The sequence below is a fragment of the Phaseolus vulgaris genome, chromosome 2 (assembly GCF_051622355.1).
Source record: "Phaseolus vulgaris cultivar YP4 chromosome 2, ASM5162235v1, whole genome shotgun sequence".
Taxonomy (NCBI): Eukaryota; Viridiplantae; Streptophyta; class Magnoliopsida; order Fabales; family Fabaceae; genus Phaseolus; species Phaseolus vulgaris.
Window position 1 is genome coordinate 15,733,611 of NC_143499.1, and position 10,967 is coordinate 15,744,577.

At 34.2% G+C, this 10,967-nt stretch overlaps 1 pseudogene; it reads right to left on the reverse strand.

The window, feature by feature from the left end:
* Positions 1–691: 691 nt before the first annotated feature.
* Positions 692–4,984, reverse strand: LOC150029022 (uncharacterized; annotated as a pseudogene).
* Between the last annotated feature and the right edge of the window lie 5,983 nt (positions 4,985–10,967).

Below are 10,967 nucleotides of genomic sequence, written 5' to 3' on the forward strand. Positions count from 1 at the left end.
TCATTATTGGAAAGCCAGTATACTCCAATTGAATAATATTAGACAATATTCAATAAAAATATGAATTTGATTGACCATTGGTTCCTCATACATAAACACCGGAGTTAATAGAATTCACGCCTTCACTCCAAAGAACAATGTGAAATTTGTATCCACTGATAACATAGATAGGCCATGATTGAACTTTGCTCATAGGACCCCATGTTAAATTAACCAATAATGGATCTTCAATATTATTTTCTGGATTTAAAACCTAAACAAAATATTATATAACTTACACAATGTCTATCTAAAAGTAAATTTTTTATAATCTGATATTTCTTAGGTCTTCACTAAAATCTTTGATGCATGCTTCCAAGCTTCTCCATGAAAGGGATGAGACAAAATAAACGAGTCCCTTTGATTCTCATTATGCCATCTCATGTGAGGTGCAATGCCCATTGAAAAGTATAATCTTCTATGTTTAGGAATGAAGGGAAAGTACCACATTTCTTAACAACAATCTTCTTTTCAATTCCCTTCTTAGTGACTATTTTATATCGCTCCATTCCACAAATAAAGCAATTAGTTATAATTTTACGAGAGTTTTCCCTATAATACAACATGCATCCTTTTAGACAACAATCAATTTTCGTACAACCCAAACCCATTTTTTTCACCGACTCTTAGCTTGAAAAAATTTAGTAACCATTCAATGATCTTTGGGCATAGTTTCCCCTATAAGTTGGACCATTTTATTGAAGCATCCTTCAGACATATATAATCAAATTTCCAGCTTAAAGCTTCCAAAAAAGCTGACAATTCTGATTGATTCTCACATCCTTCCCACAAGGGTCCTTGTGCAGCAACAAGCTTGTCAAAAAAAATTTGATTTTCAGGATCAGGGTTTTCCTCCATGTACTTAGATCCAATAACACTCTCTGGTTGCATGCAATATGCATTTGAGGGCCTGACATGGTCCATTATCATTTGATGGAAACTACCTAATTCTTCTCTTTGCTCATAAGTTTCAGAACATGAATTGCCAACATCCACTAGGGGGAATTGTGGAAATTCCTCACCATGATTTGTCCACCAATAATAATTAGGCATGAATCCCTCTTGATAAAGATTCCACCCAACTTGATCCACATTCTTGAAAACTTTACAACCACATTTAGCACAAGGACATCTTAACATTTCACCTTGTTCTTAAAACTTTTCTTGACTAATAACATATTGTAGGAACTCATACACTCCTTCTCTAAATTCATCTGTCAGATGTTTATTACTATCCAATCTTTTATACATCCAGTTTCTACCTTCGAGGATTTTCATTAATGTAAACTGATTACAACAAATTTCATCTACAATTTGTAAGGTTGCAAATGTTTTAAAAGAGACAACTTTTGAATAGTTAGAAACTTGTTGGCTAAACAAACTTGAAAGCTCTAAGGATGGGTTTGGTCGAGAGGATGAGTGACATAGAATTAATATATTGATGTTTATCTTTAACAAAGCCCTATTAGTTTTCCTTTTATTTTTCATCTATTCCTATTCTACCAAGTTATTTTCATTTTACCTATTTTGTACAAAATAAAACATAAAAGGGCTATCAAAATTAATCCGAAATTCTCCAATGTCAGGTCCTCATAACTACTACAACCACACTAATCAATCAAACAAAACCCATCTAACAAAAAAATGTTGTGTATAGTTCTCATTTCTAAACACTAACATAGCCATTTAAAAGAAACAACCATTTAAACTAAAATAATGTAAATTCAAACCTTTTAAGGTAGCCTGCGATCCCACTTCAGAAGGAACTGCCTATGTAGGTGACAAAAATAGAGGATTTATAACTTTTTTTTTGAACAACAAGAATAAAATTAAATTAAGAGGGACACTTCAGGGGTATCCCAACCCTTATACAAAGAAACAATAACCACATAATAAAAACATTCAATACACTGTCAAGATTGCTGCATAAATATGCTTTAGGAAGTGGTTGCATGGCCTAAACCAAACACACCAGCTGCATAATACTTATGCATTGTATTGGCCCCTCGGATCTTTGCCAAATATTCCTGTGATTGGCACCTAATACCTTGATCTTGTTCCATTGGTTCAGAATTGGAATACTTGCTTGCACTCACCCATCTCCTACTTATACCCACATAACTCTACCTCACCCATGCACCCTTCTTAAGTGGCCATATATAACCGGACAATGACCCACCCAGCTGCATCTATCAACCACTATTATTGGCCACTTCAGTCCATACAAATCCCAATATGTTCCCATCCTTTACTTGATTCCTCTCTAGTTCATGCAACCTGAAATGCTGGTTTGAAAACTTCTGCAAATTACGTGCATCAAAGATGACAGTCTTGCATTTCAGAGACTTCACCTTGACTTTGTGGATGCTGACTCTCCTCGGCTTTAAGCTTTTCCATAGTACCTTTACTTTATAATCAATGTTGTAATTGAAAATAGTTGTAATTCCTCCATTCCTCCAACTCCCAAAACCAGAAAAACCAGCAACACATACAACCCCCAAAACCAGATGTGAACTACAGAGCAACAAAGCATCAGATAGCATCCTAGGAGTGGTGTAAACCTGCAACTGCTAAGAGAAAACACCAAAGACTAGGACACAACCTAACCAACACCCAGTGAAAATAGTTCTGATTTTTTGGGAATAAACCTGGTTTCCAGGGCTGACAGATAAAAACTAAGGGAAAGTTTGATGGCTCCCTTTCTAGCCATAACACCATGTGACTCTCTGTAACTATTTGTCTCCTTAACGCTACATTTAAAGACAAACTTTCTGATTTGGCCTTGGATAGCTGCTGCCACATCTGCCATCAAAAACACTTGCAGTGGAGTACCATTGAATCAGATGCTAACAAATTAACAACATCTTTGTCAGGTTCCAGTATAGCCAAAAATAACCCCTCCATTCAAGCTCATCACTTGACACTCTTTTGTCCTACACATAATAGCAATTTCTCCACTCCAACCTCTGCAACTAACCCAACAAGCGAGCCCCTCCTAGGTGACCCAGTTATTGTTTATTTGGCAACACTGCTTCTGGCATCCACAATTACCTTCTTCTTCAGCGTATACATTGAATGCACTGATTTGGGTTCAAGTGCCAATCTGAGAAAGCATAGGAGAATGAACACACCCTGTATTTCAACCACATCCATAAGAGGAGTTGAGTTGATTGGAAAATTTCCTCTGCATCCGGGATTTCTTGTTTAAAGACAATTTTATTCCTCTTCTCCCATATACAACGTACTATTACCACCCACATTCCTCTCCATACCTGATTCTGTTTGGATGACAAATGCATAAGATAAAAGTTCTCATGGTGGCACTTGATATCCTTATGTTGGACAAACAACACGCCTATCCACTTGAAACACATTGACCACACTCTTTGCATAATGATGTAGTCTAAGAAGAGGTGTTGAGTGGTTTCTTCTGACTCTCTACAAAGAGCACATAAAGTAGAAGTGACTTCCACCCCTCTCCTAAGAAGGTTAACACTAGTTGGAATTCTGTCAAGTAATACTCTCCACCCTGTGATTAGAGCTTTTGGCATTGCTTTTGCTTATTACCATAAGCTGGAAAAAACTTCATTTGTTAGATCATTGCTTTGGTTAGCCAAGCATCCATAAGCCGATTTCACCGAAAATACCCCTGTGATATCCCCTACCCAAACAATTTGGTCCTTGGAATCCATGTTCATGTCACCCCTGTTTATCTGCGTCAACAAATCTTCCTCCAAGTTCACTTCCCATTCAAACCTTTCCCTCCTCTAATTTAACCGCCATTGCCAATCGGTGTCCTCCCAACAACCTACCTCACTCACCGTCTTTCCTTAGTCCAGAGAAAGGGAGTAGAGTCTAGGAAATAATGATTTAAGGTTAGAATTAGAGGCTTACGCATCCTCCCAAAATCTAACACTCTCTCCGTCCCCAACTTTCCAATCAAAAGTTTTTTGGAACCAACCATCATCTTCACCCTCCCCACACACTTTGCAAATATCTCTCCACCACCACGATTGATGTTTCAAATGAGTTAGGCTTCTTCCAAGTTTCGAGCCATATTTGGATACAAGAATATCTTTCCATCTCCCTTTTCCATCACTCATTATTCGCCACTTCCATTTTGCCAAAATAGCGTAATTGAAATTTCTGATATCTCTGATCCCTAGCCCACCTTCCTCACGGGGTTTACATACATTCTCCCATCTTACCCAAGAGATAGACCTATTGGCTTTGCCTCAGGCCCACAAAAATCTTCTTTGTATACTCATGATATTGTTACAGACTGACACCGAAGCTTTAAAGAAGGACAAATAGAAGAGTGGAATGACAGTACAAACTGATTTAATCAAACAAATTCTACCTGCCATAGATAAGAATCTTTCTTTCCATGTGCTTGGACTAGCATTGATTTTGTTAACCACAGGCTCCCAGAACTGTTTCTTCCTTGGATTGCCTCCTACTTCTAACCCCAGATATTTGAAAGGAATCGTCATAGTTTTGCAATTCAAAGTTTTAGCATAGATTTCAAGAAAGTACCTATCAACATTAACACCTGCTAGCTTTGACTTGTAGAAGTTAATTCTTAATCCTGAAACAAGTTCATAACATCTCAGAATCGCCTTGATAGTAAAAATATTAGAGAATGAGTCTTTGCAAATGAACAAAGTATCATCAGCAAATTGGAACATACAACATTCGACTTCATTCCTCCCCACCTTTACACCTTTGGCAAATTCTTTTTGGTAGCTTGTCTCACTAACCCAGCCAAGCCTTCAGCTACCACAAGGAAGAGGAACAGAGCTAAGGAGTCTCCTTGTCTCAATCCTCTAGATGGTTTAAATTCCTCCGTTGGGCTTCCATTAATCAGAACAGACACTGTGGACGATTCTAGGCAACCTCTAACCCATGTGATCCATGTATTGTGGAAACCTAACATTTGTAACATATCAAACAAGAAGTTCCACCTAACCGAATCATACGCCTTTTCGTAATCCACCTTCAAACATACCCCACTCCTCCGATTCCTCCTTACCTCCTCAACTACCTCATTTGCCAAAAGAACGCTATCTAACAAACATCGATCCTTCAAAAAAGTTGATTGGTTCTCATCAATAACCAGAGGAAGAATTTTCTTCATACGACACGACAACACCTTAGTGATTATCTTATATTTAATTACCTTATTCGTCCCTACATTTTGGGTCAATATTCAATTTAGTACTGTGGTTTTTAAAAAAATCAATTTCGTCCCTATGTTTTAAAAAATGTATCCAAATTGGTCTTTTCCGTTAAGTCCCACCTAACGGCGTCAGGTATTGCTTACGTGACAGAAAGAGAGTGTTTATGTGGTAGAGAGAGAGTGTTTATGTGGCAGAAAGAGAATGTTTACGTGAAGAGAGAAGTGAGATTGAGAGTTATTATTATTATTAATAATAATATTATTATTGTTATTAATTATTATTATTATTATTATTATTATTTTCTTAATATTATTATTATTACTGTTATTATTATTCTTATTATTATTATTACTGTTATTATTATTATTCTCATTATTATTATTATTATTTATTATTATTATTATTACTGTTATTATTATTATTATTACTATTATTGTTTTTGTTATTATTACTATTATTATTAATTTTCTTAATATTAAAAATATTATTATTATTACTACTGTTATTATGATTATTATTATTATTATTATTATTCTTTTTATTATTATTATTACTATTACTATTTTTATTATTATTATTATTATTATTATTATTAATATTATTATTCTTATTATTATTAGTAATAATAATAATAATATTATTATTATTATTACTATTAATGTTATTACTATTATTATTATTATTACTATTATTATTATTATTATTATTATTATTATTATTATTATTATTTTTGTTGTTGTTGTTTTTATTATTATTATTGTTATTGTTATTATTATTATTATTACTATTTTTTTTATTATTAGTATTATTATTGTTATTATAAGAATAAGAATAAGAATAATAATAAAAATAAGAGTAATAATAATAATAATAAAAATAATAATAATAATAATAAGAATAAAAATAAAAATAATAACAGTAATAATAATAAGAAGAATAATAATAATAACAGTATAATAATAATATTAAGAAAATGATAATAATAATTATTATAATAGTAGTAGTAATAATAATAATAATAATTAGAATAATAATAATAATAGTAACAGTATAATAATAATATTAAGAAAATAATAATAATTATTATTATAATAGTAGTAGTAATAATAATAAGAATAATAATAATAATAATAATAATAATAATAATAATAACTAATAACAATAATAATACTAATAATAATAATAATAATAACTCTCAATCTCACCTCTCTCTTCACATAAACATTCTCTTTCTGTCACATAAACACTCTCTCTGCCACATAAACACTCTCTTTCTGCCACGTAAGCAATACCTGATGCCATTAGGTGGGACTTAACGGAAATGACCAATTTGGATACATTTTGAAAAACATACGGACGAAATTGATTTTTTTTTTAAAACCACAACACTAAATTGAATATTGACCCCAAATGTAGGGACAGATAAGGTAATTAAATCATTATCTTATGGATAGCTCCCAAAAGGGATATAGGCTTGTACTGATCAAGCATAGTAGGGTCCTTCAATTTGGGCACAAGTGCAATAAAAGATGCATTGCACCCCTTTGGTGGGCGTCCCGTTTTCTGAAAAGCTAGCACCGCTGCCAATATGTCGGTCTTAAGAATATCCCAGCTATTCTTGATGAATATGAAATTGAACCCATCTGGACCCGAACTCTTCGAACCTTCACATTACCAAACTGCTTCTTTCACCTCTTCCTCTGTGAAGCAAGAAGTCATTCCTAAGCTAACCTCCTCAGGTAGTGATTTGAACTCCATTGAACTGAGACTCACCCTGATATAACGTGTAGCCGTGAACCTCTGTGCGAACAACTTCTTAGCTTCCCTGCGAACGACTTTCGGCTCCTCACACCATTAGTTATCAACCTCAACACCTTTAATCTAATTTTTACGTCTTATCCACCTGATAGTAGAATGAAAGAACTTAGAATTAGTGTCCCAACTTGAACCATTTAACCCTAGATTTCTTCCTACAGAGGGATTCTAACTTCTTATCAATCGTCCTTAGCTGGCTGAACAACTCCATTATGCTCAACCGGTCATTCAACTCAAGATCGTTATTGTCATCCTTAACATCAAGGTTTTCAATGTCCCTCAAGATTTGTTTCTTCTTAGAATCAAGACACCCAAAAACATTTTTATTCCATTATTTCAGGCTAGCCTTGAGCAACTTTAGCTTATCTTTGAATATAGATATACTATTCCCCTATATATTGTAAAGTCTCCCTTTCTCCTTCACAAAGTCCTTGAAGCCAGGTTCCATCCAACATGCATCGATGGTCCTGAAAGGTTTAGGACCCCAATCTATGACCAAAGACTTCACCACTAGATTGCTTGAATGATGACCAAGTCTGAAGCCATTCTTCTGATACAAGAATTCTATCTAATCTGCTTTTAGCTGTGCCATCTGATTTATACCAAGTACATTGTTTGCCTACCCTTGGTAGTTCCACCAGTGGGTTTGTTTCAATAAAACGATTAAAACCGATAATCTCCTTTTTTTTACTAGAATTCCATCTTATCCCTTTCCTTTCGTCATCCCTTCTAACAGCATTAAAATCCCCACACAAGCACCAAGCCGTACACTGATGTGAGCTCTTTAAATTCGTCAAAGCTTCCCAAAGAGCAACCTTATCACTAATGTTACACGCTACATATACATTAATCATGACACAAAACCTGTTTGGTTTAAGGTGTTGTCCCATAATAGCAATGAAGTCGCTTCCTACTACATGCCTGTCATAACATAATGCTTCCTTATGCCACAAGGATAAAATGCTTCCTGCTCCATCAACAGCTACCAACGATGCCACTTCACTAACAACCTTTGAAAAACAGTCTTTGTTGCACAAAGATAGGGTAGTCCATAACATCTGACCCAGACTAACTTATGGCTTGCCACATATGATTCTGATGATGATTCTACGTCTTCAAAAACACTTACGAACCAGTCTTTATTTAGCTTAACTATATCCTCCATCCGCATCCCTTCCTTAGGTGTTAAGAGAACCATATTATCTTTCATGTATCTCACTTTAAACATACTCATCCCCCATTTGACAACTTCTTCACGCAGTAGGTCATAGTTAAGATCGAAGGACATCCAGCCAACCGCATTCGATGACATCCACGACAAAACTTCATATTTTGATTCAACTATAGGACCCATCCAATGGTGGTCTTGTGAGTGTTTTCTAACAGCATCAGCATACGATTGTTTCCCGTAACGATCCCTTTAAACCTCCTTTCCTTTCTTTTCTCTCCAAACCTCCTCAGTCCTCTACTTCACAGGTTTATGAATGTATTGTTTTCTGTCCATTTTAAATACTTCGGACATACCACCTACCTGGATATCCCTCCCTCTCCTATATCTAGGAACATTCACATATAGCCTCATATTGCCTATGTAAATTTGATCCAGTTGCTTCTCCAGTCTAGCCTCATTTTCCACCTTAAATAACCTCACGAAACTGAATCTTCTTCCCCACCTATTAAGACGCTTTGAGATGAAAACTTCTTTCACCCATCTCTAAATTTTTTTAGCATATCATACATACCATGGCTTCCTGAAAAATTTGAGAAAAAGAACGTAGAGACATTGTTCGATGAAGCAACGTTTCTAAAGACCTCTGGTTTCTGCCATTGAACTTCCTTCGCCCTCCGAACCACCATCACGAGAGTAGATTTCCACTGTGATTAGAGGATTGATAACTTAATATCTAATCTTGGAAAACACTATGAATAATTAGATTGAGAAACAGAAAAATAGTATAAAATATAAGGTTGGTGGAGTGCAGGCATTGCATAAATGAAACTACTTCGATATTTCAGAGCATTTGGAAAACATGGAATTGATGCAACAATTCAATTTGGGAAAAAGAATGGTTGATCAAACAAGAAATTTAATACTGATTGGCGGTTTATCATAAGATATCATCTCTCGTGGTCATTGTCTATTATTCTCCAAAGTTCATTTGGTAAGGATTACATGTAATATCTAAGCATTCAAATGTTGCGTAAGCAGCAAACAATGTGAAGAATGGCACTTTTTTATAGCAATGTTATGCTTGCTTAATTCAAGAATTTGATTCAACTATTATGTATATGTATGAAAGTCACTTTCCAAATGGAAAAACAAACTAATCAATCACAGCAATAATTGAATATGATGGACTAAGTGGGAGCAGCCAAAATATAAATAAGTAACGAATAAACAAGGAGATAAACACAAAAAATAATTGTCATAACACATTTAGTATGACTACATTCATTAAACTTGATTTAATATATATGTGAAAGTCGGCAAAGCAAATACGTAAATAGAAGAAATGTGAAAATATACTACTTCAAACTAAGGGTCTGCGTGGGCCTCTAAAGCTTAAAGATTTATGTTGGAGCATGGTGTTCACAAAAAAAGTCTAAACATAGAACAAATAGAGACTAAAATTGTACAAAGGCAGTGGCTTAGGGAGAAAAGGCAGTGACTTAGAGAGAAGAGGCTAAGCTTGACCAAGGAATACGTACACATAATCAATCTCAGAGTTTCATTATACAAGTACAATACGAGTCTAGGAAACAATGCATAAACTACACTTATTTTATCAAAATAATAACATCCTATACATATTCAAAAATATATAAAAGTTATTAAACATAATTGTACAGGTCAGTACTGAGCGAGTCAGTCACTCGACTTCGGTGATCGACCGACCACGTCAAAATTCATTAGAGGCACTTAATAAATGATAACAACGACAATTATGAGAATTATCTACAAATCATCATCATGTCCCACCTAATCCGGGTGACATCTCCGAGAAATCAGCTAAATTTAGTGAAAGATATTGAAGATATTCTCCAAATATAATATATACAGATACACCAATATATCTTCCTGTAAATCAGGAATCATGCTATAAATCATTTAACAACTAATATTTGATAGATTCGATCCATCATAACAAAGACCCATGACTAAATACTATAAATAAACCATTTACAGAGGTTTAAGGTACGCTTATAATCAATTTTCACTATACACTCTTTACATAGAATACTTACTTGATCGTCATAGTATCTTTCAGGTCAACCCCAATCGAGCACCAACAATTAAAGGAGAAGACTTTGAAGCGAGAAGCGAGGAGGCAACCGACATGTCAACAATTGTACAATCACTTACACATACTATCTAGGTCCACTTTGTCTATCTAGATATAATAATAAATATACAACATGTGAGAATTTAAATCAAAATCACATTTTTTTAAAATTGTCATCATAAAAATATCTATATTTAATAGGTTTGGCTACCTCATCAATATGAATCGATGATATATCCTAAAGTACATTGGTACACAAAATCAAATTGAAATACTGGTGCATAAGATGCCTCACACAATAAATTCACGGTATCATTATACCTTGAAGGTCGTATAGTAGTAAGGATAAATAAAAACAATATTCATCATATACTCAAAAGAGAAACACTAAGAAATCAATCACATAATTAAATTTTAGAAATTTATGAACTTTATATAAAACCACAGATTCCCTCTCCCCCTCCATTTTTAAACTCATCATATATATTATGTGAAAAGCTAGCCTAGCATCTAGATTTACAATCCACCTATTTTATGATGTATAAATAGAGCACCAGGTTTAAATGCATCACAGTGATGATTTTAAAGTCTTAATTACGAAATTTTGGAGTTACCAAAAACATTCTAACAAATATCACAGTTGCAATGA